Source organism: Anguilla rostrata, chromosome 16 (assembly GCF_018555375.3).
Source record: "Anguilla rostrata isolate EN2019 chromosome 16, ASM1855537v3, whole genome shotgun sequence".
NCBI lineage: Eukaryota > Metazoa > Chordata > Actinopteri > Anguilliformes > Anguillidae > Anguilla > Anguilla rostrata.
In genome coordinates this window covers 3514453-3529740 of record NC_057948.1, presented here as the reverse complement: position 1 = coordinate 3529740, position 15288 = coordinate 3514453, and the positions used below count along the sequence as shown (strand labels likewise).

At 41.9% G+C, this 15288-nt stretch overlaps 2 protein-coding genes and 2 long non-coding RNA genes across 7 annotated transcripts in view; 2 read left to right on the top strand and 2 right to left on the bottom strand.

Moving 5' to 3' along the window:
* The window catches only part of LOC135242400 (protein NLRC3-like), a 1894071-nt gene that overhangs the window by 358064 nt on the left and 1520719 nt on the right, over positions 1–15288 (bottom strand). The gene's annotated exons all lie outside the window — the stretch shown is intronic.
* Positions 1–15288, bottom strand: part of LOC135242452 (uncharacterized) — a 152199-nt gene that overhangs the window by 12367 nt on the left and 124544 nt on the right. The gene's annotated exons all lie outside the window — the stretch shown is intronic.
* The window catches only part of LOC135242408 (NACHT, LRR and PYD domains-containing protein 3-like), a 421399-nt gene that overhangs the window by 327674 nt on the left and 78437 nt on the right, over positions 1–15288 (top strand). The gene's annotated exons all lie outside the window — the stretch shown is intronic.
* Positions 14327–15288, top strand: part of LOC135242464 (uncharacterized) — an 18540-nt gene continuing 17578 nt past the window's right edge. Inside the window, exon 1 of the long non-coding RNA XR_010326356.1 lies at positions 14327–14434. This is a non-coding gene — a long non-coding RNA (uncharacterized LOC135242464). The remainder of the gene's footprint in view (positions 14435–15288) is intronic.

The following is a 15288-nucleotide window of genomic DNA, read 5'->3' as shown; positions in this document are numbered from 1 at the left end:
GTTTCAATGACCTTTGGTATGCACTTATTGTGTGCCAATTTGGATAAAATTGTCTGCCAGATAAATGTAATGTAATGTAATGTCTCAGTGATCAGATTCAATGAAAAAAATACAAAGGAAAAGTCATTTATGATTCCGTGGCACTTAAATCTTAATAATAATAAATGTGATATGGAGGTATGATGACTGTGCAGTGTAAAAGATTTTTTACAGTTTACGGTGTAGAAGATGCATACTCCTACACGGACTATTGAATAATCAATTATATCTTGTATTTTGAATCTAATCTGAGAAATCTGATCTCAATGACAAATGTCATGGCCACTGTTACCACATACTCCTAATAAAGAAAGAATTACTAGTTGTGTCCACAGATGTTAAAAACCAAGACTGAATCTATAATTTTACACAACATAGAGGGTCTCTTCAGAATAAAAAACATCAGTGTCCCTGTTCTTGCACACCAGTGAAAACATGCAACCATTTATGATGTCTGCAATAATGACAATTTGACAATACTCGTAGTGCAACAGTAATACACAAACAGCCAACCTTCATACCGATGCCTGTGATGGTCTGACCACAGAAAGCTCCTGTAATCCATCTTATTACAAGACTAGCTCTCAGAACTCTGCAAAATGATTATTATTGCTTAATGTACTTGTTATACAGATTCTGTTATTTGTCTTTATCACAGGCCAAACAAAATTATGGTGCAAGCCCAACAGACAACAACTCAGTGTGAAACTGAACTTCCACTACCATCTAGTGGGAATTTAGAAGAACTGCAGTGTTATATATCTTACAGTCATTTCTACACCTCCACAGGTGTTCTCATGTCCTAATAATTGCAGTAGATGTAGCAGTTAAGTAAAATATTTTACAAATATTTCAATGTTTGATCGGTCAGAAAAACAGTTTTCATGTCTACATGAGTGGACATAGTGAATCACTGCCCATTCTTTCACTGCTCCACCTCAGTTCCTGTAGATTCAGTGGGAAACCTGCAATGATTAATGCACTTCAGACTGTGTTCTGCAGTGTACAGCTGCTTGGAGGCTTAAGGTAGTGAAGGGAAGTGTATGTTTCTGTATTTCTGTATGCACTCCTGGCCACTTCTGCCTAGGCCTGTGGCCTTGTCCCAGTCTCCACATTCCCAGTTACCGTGGCGATGAGGGAGAAGAGCGATGGAGAGCTGATGGGAGGATGGAATGCAGCTCAGGGCCGTCCCGAGTGCACTCCTGAGAGGACCCGAAAAGCTCTGGCACCCACCATGGGGATATACCGCCCCCGTCCCAGGTGCTATAATGTGCTGTTATGTTGTGTGCTGAGAGGCCTAATTAGTGATGTAACATTCATGTGTGACCACAGACAGAGACTCATGCTTGTGAGATGTGACCATATGAGGTGTGATGCTTAGAAACTACTATCAAGACTGAGACAACTTAATGAGTCTTTGGAGAATGCCTCTGCATGCTGTGTAGTGGGTATTTCCCTCGTGCATATTGTACTAAAGTCTGTTACAGTGGGAAAATGTCGTCTGACCTGATGATTTCCTTTCTACCTCATGTACCAGCTTTGAGTGGTTCCTATCAATTCAGTGATTATTTGGCACATTGTATGGTAGTCTGCATTTCTTATGGATGCTGATAAGTTGTTTTATTGAAATTAGGCTTGGGGCTGCTGGATGGCCCATTTGGTTAAGGCACCACGCTGTGCATGGATGAGCCTCATGGCCTCGGGTCGAATCCGGACCGTGCCAGTGCTGATTGTGGCCGGTAGCTCCACAGGGCGACGCACGATTGGTGCCTGTGTCACCCAGGCTACAGGAGGGTTCAGTCAGACAAGGATCTGTGTTTCATCGCTCTCTAGCGACCTCCCTTGGGCGCTCGTATGACTGCATGTCAGAGCGTCTTATGAAAGGTCTTCCTCCGGCATGAAAAACAGTTTTTGTGTTCTATTCCATTACAAAATATATATGCACAGAAGCTGAAATTTGGTAAATGTTTCTTTTTCTCATCCAAGCAGAGTAAAATAATCCATTAATGTGTAGGCTTGTTATCATTCCAAAGGTGATTTCTTTTGATTAAGCAAAGCATCAAGATTAAACATAAGGTCATGTCATGGTTCTGGCTCCATCACATGGGTGCTTGATGTAGTTAAAACAGGGAAACATTTACTCAGACAAGCTTGTTCATGTTAATAAAAGTACTGACGTATGGCATTAGCAAACTTCTGAGAATTCCTCTGCAAGCTGCGGCATGTATACCTCTCTGGTGCTGCTTCTAATAAAACCTGTTACTGTGGGAAACAGGTCTGACCTGGTATTGTCCTGTTTACCTACTGTTGTCACAGCAGTGGAAGGTGGGACGCAATTGCGGACCGAGGGGATCTAAAAGCTAACCCCGAGGGGTAACCACAAAAACCGGCAAGCGATTGAAAGGGACAGGGGACACACCAAATAATAAAGAGCGCTAAATAATCGCTCCCTCTACTCACTGAATCTTCTGTCAGTGGACTCAGAAAACTAAAAAAACCAAACACCGCCGCAGCGCAGCTACCCAGAAAGTAAAACCCCACTTGGAAAACAGAGTGGAGTAACTTACAAAAGAAAATGACACTCAGCCTGGCAGGTCGGAAAAGGAAAACTAAACAGACGAGGGCAAAATGTCCTCCACAGCGCTAAGAGTGAATTAGCTCGGAGAAGAAACTAAATGGTCAAATCTCGCAGATAGGATCAACACAGTAATTTTGTGGATTCTCACACCCCTACACTGTCAGGAGTGGGTGCGGGAATGGACCCAAACGCAGAGTAAAACAAAGGACTTGCAGGGCGAAACTTACAAACAACAAATCTTCAAACAATTTACAAAAAACAAAAAATACAAAAACCCAAAAACGAAGGAAAACAGGGCAGGCAGGGCACAGGCAGGCAAACAGGTACATGGGAAAAACAGGCAGAAACAGGAACAAACAAGCAGGTAGCAAACCAGGTACAAACCAGACAAGGCAAAGCAAAAGATTCCAGCGCCTGAGTCGGGGAGAGGGAGACTTAAATAGAAAGACGCAGACGAGACACAGGAGGGCACGATGAACAATCAAGCCACAGACAGGGAGGGGAACACGAGACAGAACGCAACTAATAATTGGATAATAGAAAACAATAAAACAATTAACTGAACACAAACCGAGGTGCCGCCATCTGGCGGCCCAACGGAGAACAACAAGGGGGAAGACAACAGAACCCTGACATACACACCTAGAGCATGACAAACAATGAGTCTGTGCTGAACCCCAGAAACCAGGGGCTAGATATAGGGCTCCCACACCTGACCCTCATCAGAGACAATTAACTCAGAGCCAATGCGTGTGAGGTGCCATCACCTCACCATAGCACTCACACACCTGACCCTCATCAGGGACAATTAACCCACAGAAATCTGTCAGTGAGAGGTGCCACCACCTCACAATTGTACCTGCTTTAAATATGTTCCTGTCAATGTGTTCAAAAAAACAGCCTGCCAAACCAGACATTTAAACTGCAACAGGGAGATTTAAACCGAATTGCCTGTTTCATTGATTGATGTTACACTGTAATCACATACTTATAAAGGATAGTACTGTCCAATCATGTTAAAAAGCCAGCATGATCACTCTGACCTCACTTGCAATAGATTTTTTGTAGAGAACACTGCTGTCATTTATACTCAAGAATTCTAAAAACAAGATGGACCCACTGCACTTTCCACACAAGGTGAAGCACAGCATTGATGATTCTCTACATTTTTTTTCCATTGTAATTTACTTTCAGATCAGTGAACTCTTGAGAACCTGTGAACTTCTGCCTTGAAACTCAACCTTGGAGTTCAGTCACTTGCAGTAGTATCACAAGGCCACCAGGTGACAGAATACATCTGCTTTGTGTTCCAACAAACTCAGAGATTTGATAAAAATAGTTGTCAAAAAATACTGTGATACTTTTGACCATTTCCAGCTCCTGCCACGGTACATAATGGTTTCATTAAATTCCATTTAGCATGAGGATGGAGGTGCAATTTCAAAGAAATTCACTGGTGGACGCATTGAAGAAGCTCATTGCTGTTGTATACAAAGCACACACACAGCACACTGATGCACACAGTACATTAACACACAGCCCGCTAGGCCCCAGCCATAGACACACACACACACACACACGCACACACACAGACACACACACACACATATACACACACAACATGCACACAGACACATATACGCACACACACATACACACACAACATGCACACAGACACATACACACAAACATGCACACACACACGCACATGCACACACATGCACGCACGCACGCACACATATTTTGATTTATTTAGGTCCACATTTATAAAATTAATAAAATACATCAATAAGGGCCCAAATATATTTCAGTTGCTGTCTGATGTCCTTCACTTGAGTGGCACAAAGCACACCAGTAGGGATAAAGCAAACAAAGTGCAGGTTAGACATTTGCATCTCAATTTCACCGGCAGGAAACATTATGGGTACAAGAAACATCTTCTCCTCCATATACTGCGACTGCCTATAACGGAGGAAACTGAGCAATATTTTGCTAGTCGCTTTGCTCTCCATTTTGCCAGCCCCATTATCCTAAGACCTCTGACCACAAGCCTGTGGACATGGCCAAGGCTTCCAAATATAAAAACTAGAAGTTGACACTTATACCCTAGTGTTGTTATGGCTTGTAATAATGGCTGGTATTTTAACTGTTTAGTAAGAAATGCTTCTTCTAGGCTTGCATCGAAGGCACAGCCTACTTCCAGTAGGAACACCTCTCTGTGGTTCTCATCAGTCACAGTAAGCTCAGGTTTGTTTGCACTTACATTTGAAAATTGATAGAGGTTATTATTACATTGAAACATTTGTGGTTTTACAGTGGAGTTTATATGTAACACAGCAGTTGGATGGAGAATGGATGATACAACTTTAGATATAATATTAACAATTCAATTGTGTCTGGCTATGAACAGCCCTTTATAGCAGAAACAACCATTTAGTGTATGTGACATTGATTCGACAACCTGTTGATGTCCATGATGTAAACAGTAAGGGTCGTGGCTATTAGGATACCAAATGGATAAATTGAGTTTGGTTGGTAACACTTGGAGGCGTGCTTTTACAGTGAAGATGAGGATTTCCTCATCAATCACTGCATTTTTAAAAACTGTATGCGATACAGTGTGATCCGCTGACGGGAGGCAAGCAAGCTTCCCTTGTAGCCGGAGTCCCATCCAGTGCTGCTGCCGCCGCTGCTGATTAAGCGCTAGCAAATGAGCTCGCGCGCCATTGATGGGGAGCGCGCTTGTAATTCCGTCGTGTCTCACTGTAGCGCTCACGGAGATTGTCGGGTCGGTAATCACAGTCCTAGAAACGTTCCCGGTCTCAGAGTCGGCTCCTTTCCATTCAACAGAAACACCAGTCCAGTTGCATGGATTGTTCAGGTCTGGCCAGTCTGAATTAACGCCAAAACCGGCTGCATTGGTATCCAGTTTTCCACTAGGTTTTCTCTTAAATCCTAGGAAACTGGATGACTGCTCATTCGCTCGTGGGACCATGCGTTTTTCTAGATCAAGGAGGAAAGAGGCTCTGGCGAGCTCCCTGACTGTTCTGTCATCGCTGCTGAGCATATTTAGTAAATGAGCGAGTCTTGTAGACGTACATGCCCATTCAAAGTTTGGTACCCCTAATCCTCCCTCACGTTGGCTGTGGAAAATGATGTCACGGGTTGTGTGAGTGCTCAGAACAAACCACTCTCTTACCCACTGCACAGTCCTGTTGTTCAGGTCATGGAGGACTTTCTTTGGTATATGAACATTGGGGAAAAGATGTTGTACCTTAGACAGCGCCACTTGTCCAATAGCTTCCAACTTCATAACCAATGGCAAGGGAGATGAGTCGATCAGGTCGGGCCTAGACGTGTACTCTTCAATTATGCTGCCCACTTGCCCCTTCCATTCACCGGCGATGTTAAATTTATGACCAAGATAGTTGTACGTTTCATTGCGTGCATAAACTCTGATCGGTTCGTCATTTATTTTAAACATGGGATCTCGGTCTGACTTTGCACGATACCAGCGGTTCCCCCCACTCCACCTCTCATAAAACACAGCACATTTGGATTGTTTGACTTCTAATCCTGACCACTCCAAAAAGGAGTCGGCTCTGGAGAGCATGTTCTTAATAGTTTCCTCTTGACGGGAACATATCAGTACATCGTCTGCATAACCTTGCACGGGGTTCGGGGAAAAAACATTGGGGGGTGCGCACTGGTTCACCCACTGTAACCATCAATTAATTTCCAGCACAAAGTTCACTGCGCTCCATGGGCAGCCTGTTTTAATACCCATTTGGAGAGGAATTGGACACGTGAGCTGTTTACCGCAGATCACTTGGATAACAGAGTCTTTATATATGTCCTTAACTATATCAATGTATACCTGAGGCAAATGGATTTCCTTGAGTGAATCTATCATGACATTCTGAGTCAATGTTCCAAACGCATCCCGGAAATCCAGAAAATTGCATAGAATCGGGCAGACTCGAGTTTAAAATCATCTATGCCAGTTTTAAGGCAAACATGCTCATTCACACCTTGCCTGTTTATATAGGCTTTCTGCTTTGTGGACAGATACACACACACACGCAACATACACGCAGACACACGCACGCGCACACACACACACACACACACAAATACACTCACACACACGCAAACACACATACACACACACACATATACATGCACACAAACACATATACATGCATACACACACACACATGCACACACACACAGAGCAACCTGATACACACAGCCTCACAGTACATTAACACACAGCCTGCCAGGCCCCAGCAACACACAAACACACACACACACACACACACACGCATGTATACACGCACACACATACACACACACACACATACGCACACACACACACACACACATACACGGACACACATGCACACACACTCACACACACACGCACATGCACACACACACACACATAAACACGCACACACACACAAACACGCACACACACGCACGCATGCACACACACACCCATGCACGCATGTACACACACATGCATATACACGCACTCACACACACACACACACACACACATACACACACACGCACACACACACGCAAACAGCACACACACAGCAACCTGATACACACAGCCTCACAGTACATTAACACACAGCCTGCCAGGCCCCAGCAACACACACACACACAGACACGCACACACACACCCACGCATATACACGCACACATACACACACATACACACACACACACACACACACATACATATTTGAACACTCTAACTTCGTAACTTTGTGTTTTATGTCAGGTCCCCCTTGCAAATGAGATTTCTCAATGGTGTTTTTCCTAATTAAATTAAGGATAAATACATTTTTTTTAAATGCTGTTAAAGTTTATTTTTAAGAAATTTGTTTTTCAGCAGCCAGTGATTTGCAGACACTTACAAATGCAAACAGAACTGCAATCAACAGTGTCCCACTTGACCCGGCAACAGTGTACAGTAACAAGTGTCACTGTCAAAATGTAGTCTAGACTGTACCCTTTTAATCAAATGATGGCCTGGTACCTCTGTCATACCAGTGAGGTAAAATGGTCATAAAATATCAAAAAATATCTTAATAAATTAGAAACTTTCTAAAAGTAATTTGTAAATTAATTTTTTTTCCCCCAAATGGGAAATTTGTAAAAATCTGTTACACCTAAACCACACCATTTATTTTCAGTTTTCTGTTTTACTGAATTAAGGGTGTTATTTTCATTATACCTGCAGATTCCCATTCCTCCCCACACCCCTTCAGCAGCTTCTATTCTCTCCATCTCACTCCGCAACAGGCTACTTACTCAGTTCTTTTATTCCTTCTTTTACTCCCTCTTCTTTCTTCACATCTTTAAATTGGTGTTTGAGTTTGAAATACTTTATTTCACATGACAGACAACAGGAGCAGAGTAAACACCATCCTACAGCCATTCTGTTTTTCTCTTATGACTTCTTCATATCATCACGTAAGCAGACACACAGCATTCCTGTGCTGAACATGGGCTCATGTTGGTTGATCTGACGTACTGGATAAACAGGTATGGGCTGGGTTGAGGATAACAAATGCATGCATAACTGCTTTTAATACAACATTTGAAAACTTTATATATGCTTCCTGGACTCTATAAAACTGCTTTTGACAGATACACTTAGACTGAGGGATTCAGTCTGGTAGGGAAATATTTACACATTTGAGGAAACCAAATTAAAGATGAAAAAATAGTCAAATGCTTTACCAAATGTGGGAAAGCAGGGTTTTAGCATTTGGCCTGTTGTTTCTGTGAACATATAGAGTAGCAGCACACATTTGGGAGCGGGGGGTTTTTGGGGAGCACACAAGACGGGGTGCGGGGCAGGAGGAGGGGGGCTTCCCACAGCGCCTCAGAACTGGAGTCGGAGAGTATAAAAAGGTATTAAATGGGCGCAAAACAAGTTCAGCTGGTCTGGCAAGTCCTCATCACCGTTGACCCCATCTGATCTCGCCTTGTATGGAATAAATCGCCTCCACGCCATGCCAAAGATAACAGAGGCTGTCTCTTTCTCTTTCTGTTTGAGTCTCTAACCTGTCCTTGTATTGGCGTTGGCAGCTTTTATAGACCTTTCTGGGCTGTGTCTAGATGTCTTATACAATAGATCAGGGCCAGAAAATTTTAAAAATTAAAAATTAATTTATAAAAATTTTATTGAGTGCCAACAGCTGCATTTTATTTGTCATAAAAAGTTTTGTCAATGATAATCAACTTCGAGTTTCAATTGGATTCACTCATTAACATATTTAAAACCCAATGTTTGTCAAAAAGGCCTTTAAAATACAGCCAGGTATAATGAAATAGAACGATTGAGCAGACATGCTATCAGTGAGCTGTAACCAAAAGAGTACATATTTGGCCTGTATCTGTATGATTGTACATTATGTATCAGTGCCCATTATTTGATTGATGTTAAAATGGAGTTACACTTGTGGAGTCAGGTCAGGTTTCTTCTACGAACCACTCCCTCATTGCCCATCTTCCGCCGTGGTCTGAAGACTCATCTCTTCAGACTATACCTGGACTAACTAACTATCACCACACTGCGGATCATTTCTATCACTTAAATTCCCCTCTTTCATGCTACACATGTATCTCCTGTGCCACTCATGTTACATGTACCTCCATTCAGCTCTTATTGTGCCTTGTGTCATTGTCTTGATGTTGTAGCTTGTACTGCCTCCTAGTTTGACAGCATAGGTTTAGGTCAGGGGTAATGTTCACTGTGTGTACTGGACTTAAATGTGTTCATGGCTATGAGTAACTGTACAAGGTATTGTATCTTATCAAACCTGTGTTTTATAGTGGTTCCAATGAATTTTCGGTATGCGCTTATTGTGTGCCGTTTGGATAAAATTGTCCAGATAAATGTAATGTAACGTAATGTAATGTCTGAGGGGATCAGATTCAATGAAAAAAATACAAAGGAAAAGTCATTTATGATTCCGTGGCCCTTAAATTTTAATAATAATAAATGTGATATGGAGGTATGAATGACTGTGCAGTGTAAAAGATTTTTTACAGTTTACGGTGTAGAAGATGCATACTCCTACACGGACTATTGAATAGTCAATTATATCTTGTATTTTGAATCTGATCTGAGAAATCTGATCTCAATGACAAATGTCATGGCCACTGTTACCACATACTCCTAATAAAGAAAGAATTACTAGTTATATCCACAGATGTTAAAAACCAAGACTGAATCTATAATTTTACACAACATAGACGGTCCCTTCATGTTTCTGTTCTTGCACACCAGTGAAAACATGCAACCATTTACGATGTCTGCAATAATGAAAATTTTTGACAATACTCATAGTGCAACAGTAATACACGAACAGCCAACCTTCATACCGATGCCTGTGATGGTCTGACCACAGAAAGCTCCTGTAATCCATCTTATTACAAGACTAGCTCTCAGAGCTCTGCAAAATGATTATTATTGCTTAAAGTACTTGTTACACAGATTCTGTTATTTGTCTTTATCACAGGCCAAACAAAATTATGGTTCAAGCCAGGAAGTGCCCAACAGACAACAACTCAGTGTGAAACTGAACTTCCCTACCATCTAGTGGGTATTTAGAAGAACTGCAGTGTTATATTTCTTACAGTCATTTCTACACCTCCACAGGTGTTCTCATGTCCTAATAATTGCAGTAGATGTAGCAGTTAAGTAAAATATTTTAGAAATATTTCAATGTTTGATCGATCAAAAAACGTTTTTCATGTCTATATGAGTGGACATAGTGAATCACTGCCCATTCTTTCACTGCCTCTGCCTCAGTTCCTGTAGATTCAGTGGGAAACCTGCAGTGATTAATGCACTTCAGACTGGGGTTCTGCAGTGTACAGCTGCTTGGAGGCTTAAGGTAGTGAAGGGAAGTGTATGTTTCTGTATTTCTGTATACACTCTTGGGGCCCCTTCTGCCCAGGCCTGTGGCCTTGTCCCAGTCTAGGTAACATTCCCAGTTACCATGGCGATGAGAAAAAGAGCGATGGAGAGCTACGGAGAGGATTTGGAATGCAGCTCAGGGTCGTCCCAAGTGCACTCTTGCACATGAGTCCTCTGTTAAGATATATACTCCATACTGGTGCGTGGCATTAGCGAACTTCTGAGAATTCCTCTGCAGGCTGTGTAGTGTTCTCCCTGGTGCCGCTTGTATTAAAGCCTGTTAAAGGAAACCTGTTCCCTACCTCCTGTACAGTGCCATGAAAAATATTTTACCCTTCCTGATTTCCTATATTAATGCCTAGTTTTTAAAATTTTTATAAGAATGTTTATATTAACAAAGGGAACCGGAGTAAGCAGTCAGCATTTTAGAAACTCCCAACTTCTGCCTCGAGTCTCACCCACTGGAGTTCAGTGTCTTGTAGTAACGTCACATGACCACTGGATGGCAGAATGCATCCACTTTGTATTTGCAGTATTCCAATACAGCCCACAGGTCTGATAGCAAAAGTAAATACTCTGATATTTTCGACCACTTCCAGCTCCTGCCACGGCACATAATGGTTTTATTAAAATCCATTTAGCATGAGGATGGGGATGTAATTTTAAAAAAAAAATGCACTGGTTGATGCACTGAAGATGCTCATATTTATTGTACACACAGAGCACGTACACAGCGCATCAATACACACACACGCACATACATGCACAACATGCACATACACATGCACAAACACATATACACCATGTTCTCCTGATCACATAGATAGATGGTTTAATACTGTGGTTTGGGTCTTTGGAGGCCCTACTAGACTGAAGGCTTTTCTTTCTGGGGAGGCTACGATCCTTTGGTGTGCGTAGCAGGATGCTGGCTATGTTCTACCAGATCATTGTGGCCGGTGTCCTGTTCTACACCTGTGTGTGCTGGGCTGGGAGCCTCTACTCCAGGGACACAAAGAGGCTCAAACTGATCCAGAAGACCACCTCTGGTGCTGTTTTGGGTGCAGTGGGCAGTTGCCGACTCCCCCCCCATGTTCTATGTTCTGCAGCATATCCACCAATTTACCCACCCAGATATAATTTCTGATTAACAATATTGTACATTTTAAGCTCTCATAAAATTCCAGAAGTACAGATTCTGATGTAGTCAGCTGAAAGGAACTTCTTAGCTTACAACGGAGATGGTACAGTAGAATGGGCACATCTAATTTGTTCAGGTGCAGGGCATAAACAATAATAAGTAAAAAAAATGTCTGATGTTTTAACAGGCTAAGCAGAATTTGTGTCATTTCAAACAGATTGGAATATGGGTTTAACATCAGCATGCCTTTGGAGCTGAGACGCGCAAGTGAGTACGTTTAACATGGTCGGTGAAAATAGCGGTGATATGTGTTATTCAACCAATCATTTAAACAGAAACATTTACACTCTAGACATTTGACACACAAACAGTAAAAATAACACATACAAATGCAACATTACAAACTTGCACCAGCAGGCCTTATCTGATAGAAGAAAAATAATCACATTATCAGAACAGACATTGCCACAGGAATACCTAACACAAACACAATTTTCCCCCATGTGGAATAAGCCAGCATTTTGGAAAAACAGAGTTGCGCGGTCTCTAATAAAAATGATTAGCATGGCTTACAGGCTCATCACGGAACAGAAATAATATAAAATGACACCAACACAACAATCCTGTAATGTAATTACAGTATCGCATTTTGCAATTATTGACTTATCAATGTTCAGTCCAAAAGCTCTTATTAGATGCCACTGTTTACATTTTTAAGTTGGGCCTTACAATCCTTCCAGCTTCTCCCATTGCTATGCCTGGATTTATGACATGGTCAATCACTGTGGCTCTAAATTCATTCGATACAACAATATTTCTTCTACCTGCTTGACCACAACCTCAGTCACAGCCACGACCCATCCATCAGTATCAACTGCATTGGGCTGCTCCATGTTATTACATTACATGACAGGCATTTAGCAGACGCTCTTATCCAGAGCGACTTACACAACTTTTACATAGCATTTTTACATTGTATCCATTTATACAGCTGGATATATACTGAAGCAATTTCGGTTAAGTACCTTGCTCAAGGGTACAACGGCAGTGTCCTACCCGGGAATCGAACCTACGACCTTTCGGTTACAAGCCCAGTTCCTTACCCACTGTGCTACACCCCGTCATACACTACATGTTGTCACACACTGCTGAATGTAGTGCTGTAAAACAGCCTTTTATGTTGGGATTACCAATCAAGCTGCTACGCGACTCACCTGGGAAATGTTGCTGGAAGTGACGAGACAGGACTGCAAACATCTTGACTTCATTTCACAATCTGCATGTCTAGCAATAAGCATTGGAACATTGTACTAATACGAGACAACTGTATTGTGAAAACTGAGTGTGATTTAGAGTTGTCAACTTTGTTGGTAGGTACTGCAATTAGTGTCTTAGGGTAAGAACTTTGCCAGTCAGTTTGGCAAATTGAGTTTTCCACATTGAGACAAATCATAACATACTGTAATGCATTTGTAATGTGTAACTGCAGATATTAGAAATGCATCTGAAAAAATGAGAAAAACTGCAGGGTCTCAGGAACATCTCAGAGACTGGATGTCATGCAAACCAGACTTCTGCCCTGATTTTGGCTTAGTGGTCTAATCCATTCAACTGATGTGCAGCAGGTCCAGGTTCAAACCTACAGAAAAACAATTTCTCTGAGAAGTAACATAAATATATCAGCTCAATAGACAAGCAGTGACTTTTCAAAATGTATTGAGTTGTGGTTACACTACAGTAACAGAAGCAAGCATTCATCAGACACTACACAACTTTTCTTATAACAGATTTTATTTCCACTACTGTAAATTAATTTAATTGCTTCAACTGATTTTAGCCCCATGCTGATCTACTCATATTGAGCCCAAACATAATCCCATACAGAATATGAAATAAGTACTATTGTGTCACAGGAGTTCAATACATCACACAATAATAAATCATAACACCAACACATCACACCGATACTTTTATTATTCAGGTTTAATCATTGAAGATTGTTGTCTGAAAATACAGAAAATTAAAGCAAGAAAAAAAAAAAAAGAATCCTAACAGAATAAATAAGGAAACTCAATTCATCATTGTTTACAGTAATGAAATGAAATAAGTACACTGCAGTGATTATTCTGCATTCTCCCTATCAGCTGCATTTGCCCACAGAAATTTGCACATTGGAACTCTTGTGAAAATGAATGAAAACAACTGTAAAAACTAGTAAAATGCACATTTAAGTGGAGGAGTTAGCCACTGGATTCTTTTAAAAAAGATGCAGATACAGGAGACAGAATTATTACTTCAAAAACATTTTACTCCGCCATCTTTTGGCATTATTACTCTCAATGTTATATTAATGTTTTAATAATCAAAAGTACATAAACACACCTTGAACATTTGCAATATAAATGTATTAAAATGTAAAAAAAAAAAAAAAATCACATTTAAATAGCGAGTGCTTAACCTGAACCTGCTAAAAGATGTACAGGGTTTAAGCTGTACTGAGGCTAATACTGGGCACAGCTGAAATTGCAGTGGTAAGGTATTGGTCAAGGAAGGTTGCAAGTGTGTCGACGTGTGTGTGTGTGTGTGTGTGTTTGTGTGAATGTGTGTGTAAGTGTGTGAGTATGTGTGCATGAGTGTACATCAGCGTGTGTATTTGTGAGTGCGTGTGCATGACTGAGAGAGAAAGGGTGTGTGTGAGAGTATGTGTGTGTGTGTGGATGTGTGTGTGTATGTGTATATGAGTGTGTGTGGTGTGTGTGTGTGTGTGTGAGTGGGTATGTGAATGTGGTGTGTGTGTGTGTACGTGATAGTGTGCGTATGCATGTTTGCACGTGCATGTTTGTGTGTGTGCGCATGTGTGTGCATGTTTGTGTGTGTGCACGTACGTATGTGTGCATGTTTGTGTGTGTGTGAGTGTGTGTGTGTGTGTGTGTGTGTCTCTACTCCAGTTAGCAGAGGGTCACTGAGGAGGACTCCCACACATAAAATCCAGCACAGAGGGGTCTGTGGTGAGTGAAGTGTGTGTGGAATGTGTGCAGGAGGGTCAGTGTGTCAGAGTCAGAGACGCTGTAGAAGGACAGAGTGCCGGCCAGATGGTCCACACACACTCCTACCCTGCGCACACACACTCCTCTACCAGCACCATCACACACTCCTGCTCTGCGGTAGGGGGGGAGGGCAGGTATGTCTGTTTGGTTCTCATTGTGCCAGACAGAATAACCGAGTTTATCAGAGTAACTGGGTTTAAAGCAGCTCAGACTCCAGGAGTTTTTATTCCCCCCAAATACACTGTCAGAACCCTATCCTTTCCTGCTGATTCCTTTATATGTCACTGCTATATAAACCCCTCCCTCCCCCTCAGACCCACTGAACTCAGCCTCCCAGTAACAGCGCTCACACACACTCTCTCTGCACACAACCTGGGGCCAGCACTCAAATCTCTCTGGATGATCAGGATATGGCTCCCATCTCCGCAGTGTGTGTGACACCTTCCTGTTCCTCACAGACAGAAAATCTCTGCTCGCCGTGTTTGTATCCAGCGTGAACCGACAGCCATCTGCACACCAGAGGCATTAATGAGATTAA